We start from the raw sequence: 15,955 nt of genomic DNA on the forward strand, positions 1-15,955 counted from the left end.
TAAGATATACAACTATGTGCTGGGAGGATTTGGGGGAGATAAAGCAGAAAAAAAGAAAAAAGAAAGAAGATTGGCAACAGTTGTTAGCTCAGGTGCCAATCTTTAAACAAACAAACAAACAAAAAAGAAACAAAATCAGAACGGTTAGTGGTGGTCCTGCTTCAGGATGGCCTAAGGCTGACTCTCCCATGCAGGGCAGTTATTTACCCTCTGAGTGATTTGGCATCACCGTTAAGAAGTGATTTCCTAAACTAATGGCTGATGGACCATAACCAGCCTATAATGTGTTTTGCTTAACTCAATATTTTAAACGAATAAGTGATGAATGAATAATATACAAAATTGCAAATATTCAGATATTTCCATAAAAATCTTTTTTTTTTCAATTTCTTGTAAAAAAATCAGAAGACCTGGCAACAGGCCCCTTTTCTACATGGTGATGATTCCCTGTGGCTGACTTGAAGCCACACAGTTTAGATGGGACTTTCCTTTCCCTGTGCACAGGGCCTGTTTCACTCGGGTTATCCGTCTGGCCTCAGTTGGAACTTGTTTTGAGCACCGATTTAGAGCATTGGGAAGATGATCTCTGATCTTTCCATACTCTCCAACACTTTTTCACAGCTCTATACTAAACTATAACCATGTCAAAGCTAACGACTGAACTATGGCTAATTCATGCAGTCAGTGTTGAACAACCACCATATGTGTCGTGTTTCTATTCATGATTCTGTTTAGTCTTTTATTTCCAAACATAAATCAAAGCCCTTCAGAAGGGTTTCTCTATCGATCGATGTGATTAATGCAAGAAATTGTATGTGAACTACCTAGTTCCCTGGGGTGAAATTCAAATGCTACTGCAATGTGCAAAGAACACTCATATTTCCTAATATTAATAATCAGAAAAGAGATCCTTAATTAAATGATTAACGAAGAGAATAATCCTTTAAATATAACACTGTGTGTATGTCCAAATGTGTAAAAATTACACTCAGCGACTGGAAAAGCATCTAGGTTCAAGGAAAACCTAATGAAATTAAATGTCATCCTGAGATATAGAAAAGCAGAAGTATGACTTGTGAAATTAAATTAAGATATGGGTATCACTGGATATTTTTTAAGCCATTTTTCTTTTAATTAAATATAATAGACTTTGGGGGAAAAATAACATAAGTTTTTCATATGTTTAGCCACCTGGCAAAATCTTATCATCTGTCAAAAGCCACATCAAGCAGCTTTTGTGAAGCATTTAAACAAAACTCCATCTCTCCCTATGATGATCTCAATCTTTGGCTGTTGTTTTTATTTTCCTAAACTATGATTATTAGTTATACACCAGTCTTTCAGTTAAGATTGTGAGCTGATAACAGAGAGCCAGCCATATTTTTTTGTTTCACACACTCGGCATAATGTCTGTCCAAGGAAAAAAGTTAATATTGTTGAAAGGATATGATGAATAAATAAGCGAATGAATATTAAATAATTACATATTAGGACAGCTTTGGGAGGCAATTGGACAGCTGTGAGAATAGCACTGGTTGCAGTTAGAATACTTAGAACTAAATTTTGGGTCTGCTACCTACAGCTTGGAGACATTGGACAAGGAATTTTATAGGTGGACAGCTACATTTCCTAATTTATTTGCCTAATGGGGCTATTGTGAGCATGTAATGACATGTTACCTGCAAAAGTAACCTGAAATCATTAAGTGCTCATCAAGTATAGGAGCTCATGGAGCTAAAGAAGTCCAACATTTTCAGTAACTGGTAACAATTATTTGCATTCTTTTTAACAGTTCTTTTGGCTGAAACTTGCAACTATAGCCAATAACTGTCTCGTTTTTATATTTGTCATTTAGGGCCCTCTCAACAGAAACATTCTTTACTCTCGATATTGTTTCCAAGGGTACCATTGTGAAAAACCAACATGGTGGTGCATGTTTCAAGTCAGCCAGACTTCAAGTTAGATTTTTGGCAGGAATTGGGGATGGAAACAAAGAATTTTGAAGCTAGGGGAGAGAAAGTTATTGAAGGCTTCCAATTAAAGAATGCAAAAGAAATTTGAGCAAATTCTTACCATTTATAGTAGGAAAGATAGAGAATAGAGGTTGGGGTGAGGAGTTGACTAAAATCTTTGTTTACCCACATAAAGCAAGTGACCTTGAAGCCTCAATATTCTCGTGTGTAAATTGGGAATGATGATAAATAGGCTTTCAGGTGTTGAGGATTAAATGAAATAACCTATCTAGAGCATCTGGTACTGCATCTGGCACATTCCTTTTGGAGGGAAATGTTCGGTCTCCCTATATATGCTGAAAAAAGAGTGCTAGATTGGCAGTCCCTGTTTAGCATAAGGGAAGATTTAATGTTGGTTTTCACGTGGGACCCAGCCCCAGCAGTCTTCAAGGGAAGTTATTGCATCTGGCCCCAGAAGCAGAGCTGACATTTTTGACAGGGCCTTAAGTGCAGCTCTCCCTGGGGTGTTGTAACTGAGACAAGATGGGGCAGGTGGCAGTAATTGGCATCACATCCACTCAGGGATTGGATATAACATGGATTACCATGGAATTCTTTTTATTTTTTTTTAAGAGAGACTTCTATGACTCTTAGCCAGTTCTAAACCCTTTGATAATTATTTCTATCATCAATTACACAGCTGAAGGTTGAAAGGAAAGGCTGTGTTTTCTTAGGAATAAGAAGATAAGAACCCTATTGTTCCCAAAGAGAGTAGTGTGATGTTAACAGCTACTAGTTTGCCATCACTACTTTATTGGTCAGACTTACAAACCAGCGCTCAGACCTGCTGGGTACCACTCTCTTTCATTTCCTGACACACTCCTCTAGGCTGCCTCTACATCTCCAGGTTCCCTGCATACACTGTGCCCTTACACATCTTCAGGCCTTGCTTCTTATAGGTCCTTCAACTTAAAAAAAAAAGTTCTATTTCATTTCCCACTCCCACAACATCATGTATCTTTAGAAGGCAGCAAAGACTAAGCCTAGAACCTAGGGCACACTGGTTGTCCTTTCTGATCCTCATATTTGTTATGTGCAAAATGGGAGCAAAATCTATCATGTGGGGCCAAAATGAGGGCTTAAGATAATATATGTAAACAACAACATAGAGTGTGGTGGAAGTAACCATGATGTGATTAGGTCTGTGCAAACCAGCCTGCTCTCCACCTAAAGACTCATAGCAGCATGTTGCTGCATTTTTTAAGCAGTTGGATAAATAGATGATAGATAGATAGATTCCAAAAGCAATACTTGAAAATGTGAAATTTGCTGATCATTTCATGGGGAGACAGAGGATATGGTTACTTGGCTTAACATCATTCACATTCAACAGAGGTTACTTTTCAGCCCTGTCTAAAAGCCTGATTGTATTCTGAGTGGAAAGAGAAGAGGATATAACATTTATAAAGAAAAAGGATCAAATGAATAGTAATCATTTTTAAAGTTCTGTCTCTGTGTTAGTTAGGGGTCTCCAGAGAAAGAAAACCAATAGGAGACATATATATATACAGATATAATTTATTATAAGGTACTGGCTCATAAGACTATGGAAGCAAAGAAGTCCCATGATCTGCCATCTGCAAGCCCAGAAGAACCAGCGATATAGTTTCAAAGGCCTGGAAGCCAGGGAACTGATGGTGTAGATTCCAGTCTGAGTCTGAAGGTCTGAGAACCGGGAGCGTGAGGACAGAAGATTAATGTCCCAGTTCCAACAGTCAGGCAGAAAGTGAATCCAAACTTCCTGCACCTTTTTGTTCTATTCTGGCCCTTAGCTCAATGATCCCTACCACGATGGGGAGGGCCATCTGATTTACTCAGTCCACCAACTCAAATGTTAATCTCTTCGGGAAACACCCTCACAGACACACCCAGAAATAATGTTTAACCAGCTATCTGGGTATCCCTTAGCCCAGTCAAGTTGACACATAAAATTACCATCATAGTCTCCAAAGGCTGAGGCCAGGAATTTGTGAAGAGTAATGGATTTGTTTGGGTACCTTACCTCTACTTCTGCAGATGAGCTCAACACAGTTTCTTCTCACTCGGGGAGACAGGAAACAAGGTTTCTTCAAATTATTTCCACCTTTGACCTCATATTAGGAATCATTGATTTAACAGCTATTTATTAAGCACCTATTCTGTGTCAGGTAATGGTAAGCAAAGAAGATAAGAGGATGAGATAGTGGTAAGTCCTTGCTGTCATATAGACTACACTTTAATGTAGGAAAACATACACTGATTAATGTATTCTAACTACGAAAGTGTACATGGAACTATGAAAAAATAATAGGAAGATCTATTTTAGATTGGGGTGGGGGCATAGAAAAAGCCTCTGAGAAAGACTGTATTTCTTAGAAACAAAGAATTAACTTTGTAGCATGGCAACATGAATTTTTTTTCTCTCTCTCTCTTTCTCTACTTTTCTTTTTGGTTATGAAAGAGAAAACGTGAAAATTTCCCATTTGAAAGAAATCTGAGACAACAAGGCTTCCTATATGACTTTCTATCAGCAAAGTCCAGAAATAATAAAATAATAGTCCTAGTGAAATTGGGCTGGGCTCAGTCATCCTCAGAGAGTAGGGAATGAATATTCAGATCTGGAAGCTGCTACAAATTTGGTTGTTGTCGAGAAGATAGAGAAGCTGCAGATTACATATTTAATGATAATACCTAATAGATAAGCAGACACCTTCTTCCTAAATTATTAATAATGATAACAACTGTAGTAATAATGATGGTGATGCTAATACTATTATCCATGTACCAGTTCCTGTTTGAGGCACACCCTGTGCATAATGTAGTTTAATGCTGATAACAATCTGTTTTATTCACATAAGTACCCAAAAGTCTTTGTCTAAAGAGCCACGGAAAACTCTGAAGTGGTTCTGGTAGGTACAACTCTCAGATAAGTGAAATGAGAAGGGGACATGGCAGAGAAATTGTCACCAAGGAGGATGGTGTCATGATTGCAGGTGAGGACATAGGAAGCCGGGTTTTGGCAGCTCCAGGTACAAAAGTCGGATGAGATGTCAGAGAGTGATTTTAGTTCCAGCACAAATATCAAAATATTTGTTTAATCTTTCATCCAACAAAAAATGTTTTGACATCAAAAGTATGTTGATGTGATACACCAATGAGTAATAATGATTAATATTTATAGCACTTTTATATTACCATGGATAAAGAGTCTAGGAATCAAAGCGGAAGATCTAGTCTATGATCATCTAGTAAAGCCCAGATGGTCCCGAGATTGGGAAAAAGGAGACCATATGCCAGGTGTGTATCATTTCTGATCTAGTCCAAATCTTCTGTTTTTCAAATAGGAAAAGTGATGCCATACAGAGGAGAATAACTTGCTCAAGGTCACATGGTAAACTAGTGGCAAAGTCGCAATCCATATCAAGTTGCTGGACTCCTGGGCTACTATATTTGCAATGTGCTAAGCTACCCTATGTCGGAAATAAGATTGACACTTGGGCCAGTTGCCCTTTCAAAGGTGGAAGTGAGTTCAATCCTCAACTGATCACAAATCAAGAAAGACATCTGGAACGCGCCCCCACAATATGATAAATAAAACTAGGCAAGAGAGTGTGAAAATCACGTCCTCTTTCCAAAAAGCAAGTCAGAGACTAGGTTCACCCCATAAAAGGGACATCGGCATTTTCTCTGTGCCTGAGAAATAGTGATTATCAAATCAAGGTCAGGCTGCCTCTCAAGGATCTTTTTCTCCCTCACATGTGAAGCAACTCTCACAAACGCCCACAAAAAGAAAAGAGGGCTACTTAGATTTATTTATTTATTTTATTCCTATGAAGCATGGGGTTAATGAACTGTGTATTTCCCATCAGTTTTTAAGGCTATTTCATGAAGGCAAAAGGATTACCCGCACAGTCTTGGGCTAGTTTCTCAAAAGATGCTAGCAGACAGTTGAAGTGTCAATCAGCAGAGCATAAAACAGAAAATACTCAACCAGCCATCTGAGAAACAGGGTTTTAATCCTGGTCTGTGTATGACCTTGGGCAAGAAACAAGGCTGCTCCAGGCTTTGGTTTCCTCCTCTGTAGGAAAATGAGCTCTGGACTGGAGAGTCAGGGTTCATAGCAAGAGACTGGAGTCAAGAAGTCCACAGAGTCCTCACGTCCCTGTCCACCGCCACGGCGTCTTGAGGGGAAATTTCAGTCTCCTTCTCAGGCTGTCTCCCTATGAATCCTCATCCAATTTAAGCACACAAAAGGGACTTTTCATATGTTAATATTTGCATATCCCAAGTCTAACATCCCACCAAGACAGGAGACATTTGTTCTTCCTTAAGCTCTTCACAGAAGAAGTTTAAAACCCACGAATTTATAAATTAAAAGTACAAGGTACAACTTGTATCATTTTTAAATAAAAAAAAAGTAAAGCGGGATGTGACTCGTCTAAACGAAACATTATGTCAGAAATAGAACATATTGTCTGGCAACAAAAAAATATCCTTCGTACTTGGTGAAACTTAAGTTAGAGATGCTGTGAGTTCAAGGACTAAAGATGACTCTATATGGAATTTTGAACTTTAAAAAGAGCCCTTTTATAGGCTTCATCTCATTTGCAAGCACCTTTTCATTTTAATTTTTAAATTAACACAGAGTAAAATTAACTTTTGATGTGAGTACGGTTCCATGCATTTTAACACCGTGTATGGATTTGTGCGATCTCCAACACAATCAGAGTAGAGAACAGTTTCATCACTCAATAAGTCCTTCAAGCTGTCCCTTTGTAGTCACCTCTTTCCCCCAGACCTGACCCCTAATAGCCAACTGATGTGTTTTCTGCCACTACAGGGTTTTTTAAAGAATAATATATACATGGTATCATGCATTGTGCGACTCTGAAACTGGCTTCTTTCCCTCACCTGTGGGATTCATTTAAATGGCTGTATCTATCGATATTTCATTCGTTGGTGAATAACGTTCCATCATATGGATGTACCACAGTTTATCTGTTCTTCCTTGAAGAACATTTCGGTTGTTTACAGTTTTGGTTTTTTTTTTTTTCTGGATATGTTTTTTTTAAATTTCTTTTATTGAGGTCATGATAATTCATAACATTGTGAAATTTCAGTTGTACATTATTATTTGTCAGTCACCATATACGTGTACTCTTTCACTCTTTGTGCCCACCCCCCAAGCCCCTTCCCCCTGGTAACCATTAAACCATTCTCTTTGTCTGTGTGTTTGGTTATCTTCCACATATGAGCGAAATCATACAGTGTTTGTCTTTCTCTGTCTGGTTTATTTTGCTTAACATAATACCCTCAAGGTCCATCCATGTTGTTGCAAATGAGACTATTTTGTATTTTTTTCATGGCTGAGTAGTATTCCATTGTATATATATACCACATCTTTATCCATTCGTCAGTTGATGGGCACTTGAGTTGCTTCCATGTCTTGGCCATTGTGAATAATGCTGCGATGAACATAGGGGTGCATAAGCCTCTTTGTAGTGTTGATTTCAAGTTCTTTGGGTAAATATACAGCAGTGGGATATCTGGGTCATATGGTATTTCTATTTTTAATTTTTTCTGAAATTAAATTTCTGAAAAAAAATCTGCATACTGTTTTCCATAGTGGCTGCACCAGTTTGCACTCCCACCAGCAGTGTATGAGGGCTCCCTGTTCTCCACACCCTCTCCAACATTTGTTACTTTTTGCCTTGGTGATTATGGCCATTCTCACAGGTGTAAGGTGATATCTTAGTGTATGACTACAACTGTTATAAACATTTATGTATAGAGTTTTGTGTGAACTAATGTTTTCATTTCTCTGGGGGTAAATACTTAAGACTGGATCATACTGTGTGTGTAGGCTTAACTTTATAATAAAGTGTCAAACTGTTTTCCAGAGTGGCTGTACCATTCACAGATGTCGTTAAGTGAATGCATACGTGAAGCTGACACACATTTTCCTCAATTGCCCCACCTGTCTCTTGTTTCAGCTCCATGCTTTTCCATACTTATCCCACCCGATTACCCAGCCAAACCAAGGGATTTGCATTTCTCGGAGACCACCATGGTCTCTCTCACTTTGAGGCCTTTGTTTCCTCTGCCTGAAATGGTCAACCTTCCTGGAAAACTTAGTATTTTTAAAATATAGTTCAGGCTAATATTCTTTAAGTCTCCCTTCACCTTTATTCAAGCAGAATAATACTTTGTGCATTGTTCCCTAATCATGGTTTTTCCACCAAATCCTGAATGTTAACAAGCAGGAGCAGAGAAGAATTTAATGTTCTCCCTTCGTTCATTCATTCACACATTCAACAAAAATTTATTGAGTATCTACTATGCTCCAGGCATTGCTTAGATTGAGGCTAGAACCTACTCCAGTGTCTGGCACAAGATAAGCAGTCAATGGATGCATCCTGGGTTCATAGCCTAAATGTCATGGCCAAGGTTGCTCATGCTTTAAAAGCTAAAACCCAGATCTGTCAATTGCTCACTCACCTGTCTCTTAATTAAACCACGCCTCATCCCAGAGGCAACCACACTGTTCTGAAACTCTCTTTGGAGGGAAGGCACTCTTCGATTCATCTTCACATCACACGAGCTCAACCGTGGGTGCTCACTAAATATTCGTTGGTGTGCATTGACTTGGTAGCGGAAGCTGTCTTTTACAGTGGTAGGTTTGCCATTTATACAAAACCAAGCTGTTTTAAAAAAATATTTTATTGGGCAATAAACTTTTTTTTTTTATATTGAAAGATTTCGTCCAACAAAAATTATGTCGCCTCATCATAGTCAAGGTTTTCTTAGACATAAAGTAAAACATAGCCTCTCATTTCATATTTCATGTAGTAAGCATATTTCCTCCATGGCAGCTCATTTTCGTTGGCATCTGAGATTTGCTTTAGTAATTGACTATAGTCTGCAACAGCAGTTTGTGATGCCTGTGGTAGTGCCTAGATAATGAGACATTGTGGTAATTCAGTCATTTTGTTCACATGGATGATCAGTTTAATAAATACCTATTAAACCTGTTGTTTGACTAACGTATCATTTATTCATCAAACACTCACTGAGTGCCAGTACCATACTAGGTGCTGGTACTGCAGAGATGAATAACACGTTGTCCTGAACACTCTGAATAAGAAAAGGACACCGTGTAATCCAGTGCAGGAATGATGAGGACAAATGGTTACTAAATGAATGCATTCCACAAAGATTTGAAGATTACCACCTACCTCTATATCTTTGGCTGCTTATTCTTTTGTTTCAAGTTCAACAAAATGCAAATCCCTTAGGGATTCTTATAGATTTATAATGAAGGAGGTTGGATTTCGCCAACATTCCCACATTTCTCAGATATTCTCTGAATCCAAATGTGATTAGTAGTCTTCTGAAGCACTCCTAAAATTCAGTTAGACATAAGCAAGAATTTTTAAAGCAGTGTATTCTTAAATTGTTTGTATCACAAATTGGCTTAACTAGATACCTGGAATACTCAACATTCTGTCTCTTGTGTTAGTTACACCTAAATAAGTGTCTATAGCAGGTTAATATATATAACAACAATAACAACCCTGTCTTTCCATGTGGAGCTCACAGTCTAAAGTGGAAAACAGACAGGAAAAAATGTGATCAAATTACAGAGGCACAAAGAAAAGAGGCATTAGCTTTGTTTGGAGGAAGGGAGTCAGGAATGACTTCATAGAGGAAAAGACACTTAAATGAGTCTTGAAGGATTACTAGAGGTTCATCAGACAGACGAGGAACTGGAAGGAGTTATGAAGGAAAGGAAATAAGTTAGAAATAGCATGGAATTTTGAGGAAACTAACTATTCAATGATGCCTTGATGAGCTGGTGGAATCTATCACTGGCAGAATATATGGAATTTTTCTCTATTTTTTTCTATTGATATATTTCAAGCACCTTGAAGGGTGCCTAACTCATAGTAGGGGCTCAATAAATATTCGTTCAATAAGAAGCAAGAGGTGTCAGCAAGCAGAAGGCTAATAATGAAGAGGCAGAACTGGAACTAGAGATCAGAAATGGGGATGGATTTCTAGGATTGGGTCTGGTGATCATGTTGTGGTTTTCATTAGACTTTAGAGAGTTAGGATTCAGGAAGACATTGAGTGCATCCATTTCCCCATCTCTGTGCAAACAATTTCATATCCAGTGCCTATGATGCGGGCTCGACAAGCTGAGGAGTCAAAAGAAAGATTTCTTGGGCTCTCAAGGTCTGGCAGTAGTGCTCTTTTATTCAGAGAACAGCATGGTGACAGGACCCATGGACAGTGAAGAGCTGCAATGTGTTGGGGGTAGGGCTAAATTTATAAGGTATGGGTACATGAATTATTTTTACTAGATAAAGGAAAGATAATGTAAAAAACCATTAAAATGGTATCAGTGCAGGTGGGGTCTGGTTATTGTGTGGTCGTATAACTTTAGCTGTGAATCAGGTCAAATAGATCGGCATGTAGGCCAGGATGCCTTAGGCTTCTCTCCCTGGGGCAGCCTTGATCCACATCACCTAGCCCCATGTCTGATCCATGTAAGAACTCAATAAATATTTGTTGAATATTTATTGTTGAATATATGTAATTCTGACCCACTCAGCCTGAGCGTAGGGACAAAGCTGAAAGGAAGAAGTCACAAATTGGCTAATTATTTTATTCCACAATTTTTATTTTTCTTGCTCCTTCGAGAAAACGTTCAAAAATAAATACAGTCATTCAAATATGGTCAATTATTTTTTGACAAAGGTGCCACAGATACACAAGGGGGAAAGGATAGTCTCTTCAATAAATGGTGCCGGAAAAACTTGACATCCACATTCAAAAGGATGAAACTGGACTCCTATCTTCTACCATACACAAAACTTAACTGAAAATGGATTAAAGACTTGAACCATAAAAGTCCTGCAGCCATAAAACTCCTAGGAGAAAACATAGGGAAAAGTTCCTTGACATTGATCTTGGCAATTATTTTTTTGGATTTGACACCAAAAGCAAAGGCAACAGAAGCAAAAATAAACAAGTGGGACTACATCAAACTAAAAAGCTTTAGCACAGCAAAGAAAACCATCAGCAGAATGAAAAGGCAACCTATGGAATGGGAGAAAATATTTGCAAACCACACATCCACTCGGGGTTAATATCTAAAATATACAAATAATGCATACAACTCAATAACAAAAAGCCGAAATAACCCAATTTAAAAAGGGCAAAGGATATGAATAGACTTCTTTCTAAAGAAAACATACAAATGGACAACAGGTACATGAAAAGGTGCTCAAAGTCGCTAATCATCAGGGAAATGCAAATCAAAACCACAATAAGATGTCACCTCACATCTGATAGATTGTCTTTTACCAAAAAGACAATAGATAACAAAGGCCGATGAGGAGGTGGAGGAAAGGGAACATTTGTATGCTGTTGGCAGGAATGTAAACTGGTACAGCCACTATGGAAAACAGTATGGAAGTTCCTAAAAAATTAAAAATAGAACTACCATATGATATAGCAATTCCACTGCTGGGTATATGTCCAAAGGAAATGAAATCACTCTCTCAAAGAGTTATCAAGATTTCCACGTGCATTGCAGCATTATTCACAATAGCCAAGGTATGGAAACAACCTGAGTGTAAATCAATGGATGAATAAATAAAGAAAATGCAGTGTGTATATATATACACACAATGTAATATTATTCAGCCTTAACGAAAAAGGAAATCCTGCCATTTGCAATGACATGGATAAACCTGGAGGGCATTATGCTAAGTGAAATAAGCCAGACTGGGGGTTGAGGGAAATGGAGAGGGGTTGGTAAAAGGGTCCATACTTTGAGTTACAAGATGAATGAGGTCTGAGAACGTAACGTATAACGTGGTGACTATAGCTGATAACATTGCACTGTATAAATGAAATTTGCTAAGAAAGTAGAACTTAAGCGTTCTCACCAAGTAAAATAAGGTACATAGTGAGATTTTGGATATGTTAATTAACTTCATGAAGGGAATCCTTTCTCAACGTATATGTGTATCAAATCATCACATTGTACACTTTAAATATATTACAATTTTATTTGTCAATTATACCTCAATAAAGCTGGCAGAAAAAAGTAGAAACAAATGTTGCTGGCCTGAGAGACACCAATTCTGGGTCTTCATTCCACGATTCCACGAATATCTTAGAGGAGAGAGTGTTCTGCATTCATCTTTGGTGATGTTGGCTCCAGAATTTCTACCTACGCCTGGCTTAGGAGGGTCAGAGATGCTCCAAAGCCATCTTGTACTGGGAATTTTGCCAGTCTGAAATGTTGCTAGCCAGTTGTTAAATACAGACACCCTTGTAATCAGCCATAACAGAGGTATTCATATGACAAATATTAGCAAACACTACAAAGCAGAGTTCCTTTTGTTTTGTCTTTGTTTTCTGAGAGCCAATTCACACTACTTGAGTGAAAGATTAATTAGAAGCTGCATTTTCACAGAAAGTATACTGTTTTCCCTGTGAGTATATGCTTTCCTGGGCAGCATGTGAAGAGAAGTGATGAAGAGCATGACAAATTCCCAAAGCCATAGCTTGATTTTACTACTTCAATTAGTTGAGCAGTTGAACCACTGGAACTCAACTGGAGTTTGAGCTCCACTCTTCCCACAAAAAGAGATGCAAAGGGCCTCTGGTGGACTCCTCAAATCTCCTTTAAGTGTGTATGATTAAGCTGTAACATTCAGGGTGGGAGACTACTGAGAAAAATGTTCTGGGATCAATTGATCCATGTCTGTAAAACTACAGAACTCTTCCTGTATCAATCAAAATTTGTTTTTGATTACGAATGTAGTGATGTTTTGCATTATGAATTGTGGGCCTACATAGTGTTCAGTCCTGGAGACTCTGAAAGATGGTTGTTACTTGTCTTCCCAACTCCCACAGCTCCTTTTTTAATCAGATAAGCTTTTCTAGCAATCATAAAAAGCTATTCAGTTGTAGCGAGACTTTGTGAAACTCTTCAGTGCTCTCAAATCTGCCTTACATCTTGAGCAACACCCAGCCCGCCTAGATCCTCTCATGTTGCCACAACCCCCTTTCATTCTAAGCTACACTTTCTCAGTATTTTGCAATCAGTTTATTCTGTATTTTTTGGCTCATCCCCAGGTAAAGAAGAAAAAAGAGAAGCCAGGTGCAGAGTGTGTCTTACTTAGAAGAATCCTTGCAGGAGAAATTACCTTTGACTTTGAGAAAGCAAAGAAGCCATATAAAGCCATGTAAAGGTCGTTACATGATCTTAAATATGGCTGTGCATTGAGATTAAAGCTGTAGACTTGCCAGTTGGAAGACAATCAGTCTTGGGTTTAGACCTGACTGGGCTCTGCCATATGTCACCTCTGAGATCTTGACCAGGGTACTCAACCTTTCTCCTCCTCAGTGTCCTCATCTGGAATACAGAGATAAAAATAAATGCAGCACAGGCTTGTTAGTGCTGCCTAAATTAAATGGTCTATGTACAGTGCCTGGCATTAAAAAAGAGTTTAGTAAATGCCTTTTGATTTCTTTTATTTTTCTGTACCATAAAACCTAAACTCAAGGGAAATTTATGTCACATACGGTACGCTCTATAGCTTACAGTGTAGAACACCATAGTTATTTATACAGCAAGTATCACAACGTCTGTGTGACAATGAAGGCCAACAATAGAGTTACATAAACCCCAATAATAACAAACACATACAAAGACTTAACAGCACTTCAGCAAGTCCCAGGAGCTGTTCCAAGCACTTTCCATATGCTAACTCATTTAATCAACAAAGTAACCCTATCAAGTAGCAATTTTCTTTATCATTTCCATTTTACAGATTAAAGGAAATGAGACAAAGAGAGTTTAACTTACCTGAGGTCACCCAGCCAGAAAAGCAACAGAGCCAAGATTTAAACTCAGGGAACTTGATTTCAGAATCTGTGCCCTAAACCACTGAACTATTTCACCCTTTACAATAAAGAAAGCATTTATATATATATTGTCTCACTTACTTCACAATAACCCTGGGAAATAAGCCACTTCAGAAATTCCCTGGCATTCTTCCCTTTGGGCTCCAGCTAGATTTGCTCTCTCCGAATCTTAGCCTCAGCTGTGCCCAGGGCTCCCAGCATTCAATTTTGCTGCCTTGAAGTTGGAGAGGGAACTTCCTGGTTGATTCACTTTCTAGAACTGTGTAACACAAGGCCATCCCAGAAACAATAGCCTTGGCTGGCCTCCATGTGGGTGACAGCCTGGGGTTTTAATCAAGAGTCTTTGGGTTGTAAGTAAACAAAAACCCACACAAACGAGTTTAAGCAGGAAAATAGGAAAGGTGGAATTTATCAAAAGGCGACAGGGGTGTTCGATGGGACCCAAAGAAAGGAAACAGTCAGAAGAGATTAAAACCTGGAAACAGAAACCTGTCAGAAAAATCAAGCCCCGAACTTCCTCAGTCCCGTCCTCAGTGGCATCCCAAGTTTTGTTTACATGCCTCCTTTATTCTTTTCTTTCTACAAATTGATTTTCTCTGCTTCTCTGGGTACCTGGCAAAAGATGGCCATCCTATATTTCCAAAGTTCACACACCTCTCATATGTGACCAGCAGAATTTGACTACCATCTTTAAATATGGATTTTAGATCCTGAATTGGGAGAATATGATTAATCCTTCGAGGGGTCATGTGCCCACTCTTGGTTCTGTAAGCCATATGGAAGGGGACTGTTGGGGGAATAGGGTCACAGAGTAAAATTATGGTGGCCAAGGTCCATATCTGTTGGAAGATAGCAGTTATCAGTAAAGGAGGTGAGGCTTATTAGCTGAGCAGAGACCCCAGGAAAAAATCTTGTGTGTATATATATATATATATATAGATATATCTAAATCTGCTTGACTTATCTTCCTGAATTAAGGACTTTGACATTCCTCAGCTCTATCCTTCTCTTTGCCATTAAGCTCCCAAAGACTATTTTACTCATTGGGATTCTTGAAAATAGCCTTTTATTATAATAATGAAGAATCTTCTCCAACACAAAATTCTCCGTCAGAACACAGTTCAATATGATTACAGCTCAATATGAACAGTGTAACCTAACGTAAACTGGAATCGATGGAGAACACTCTCAAAACTGTGAACTGTGCTTTTCAAGATGTCAAGATGAAAGTTTAAAATGTTCTATTTTAAAATTTCAATTTTTTTCAAATATACACTTATCACATGGAATCTTCGTCACTTCTTAGAAAAAAACTCTGCAGATTCTAGCTTCAAATCAGAATACTTTTTTCTCAGCAAACATTCTCTGCTTGCAGAAATATTGCTGAGAGCAGATGACTTGCCCCTTGATTTAAAAAATCGCTAGTTACATTCAAAAGGTACATATTTAAACATAATATATTTTTTTCTTAAAACAACACCAGGTTTATTTGTTAAACCTTGAAGAATAAGCTAAATGCAATGTAAAACGTGGGTTTCTACTCTGCTCATCCCTCTGGCGGTGGGTTGGTGGGCTTAACATATCCAGGTATTAGTAATCCCAACCCTTCTCTTCCTTACTCTGAGATCGCAAACAAGTGGTTTAATCTCTCTGAGCTTCACTTTCCCCATTTTTAAATAAGGGTAACTATGCTTACCTCTTAGGATTGTCGTGAACATTACATAATGTAACGTGTAAGCTTCTTAGGAGAGTCCCTGCACTATGCTCAATAAATGTTCTCCTCTGTATTTATCCAACCATTTCCTTTCCTGGCAGATGAACCCCTCCTATTTCACACTGGCCCATCTCATGAGAGGAGACAATATCTCACTAACCTGAGATGTACATGACAATTTTACTAACCGGCTCTGTATGCAGACATCTACCACATGCCAGGTAACGTTAGAGAAAAGGAGGCACAATTAAATTTTCTGTATCTCTTTCAACGTATGTATATTTCTGGCAAGAAATTGCTCCTA

The 15,955-nt window shown here is 38.3% G+C and overlaps 2 long non-coding RNA genes across 5 annotated transcripts in view; one reads left to right on the plus strand and one right to left on the minus strand.

Annotated features, from left to right (window-relative positions):
* The window catches only part of LOC106824804 (uncharacterized), a 144,585-nt gene that overhangs the window by 99,618 nt on the left and 29,012 nt on the right, over positions 1-15,955 (plus strand). The gene's annotated exons all lie outside the window — the stretch shown is intronic.
* Positions 10,668-14,684, minus strand: LOC139039937 (uncharacterized). The gene is made up of 3 exons (XR_011493373.1): positions 13,879-14,684; positions 13,217-13,425; positions 10,668-10,924 (listed from the first exon to the last, which is right to left on the minus strand). It is a non-coding gene; the product is annotated as an uncharacterized lncRNA (long non-coding RNA).

The sequence above is a fragment of the Equus asinus genome, chromosome 12 (assembly GCF_041296235.1).
Source record: "Equus asinus isolate D_3611 breed Donkey chromosome 12, EquAss-T2T_v2, whole genome shotgun sequence".
Taxonomy (NCBI): domain Eukaryota; kingdom Metazoa; phylum Chordata; class Mammalia; order Perissodactyla; family Equidae; genus Equus; species Equus asinus.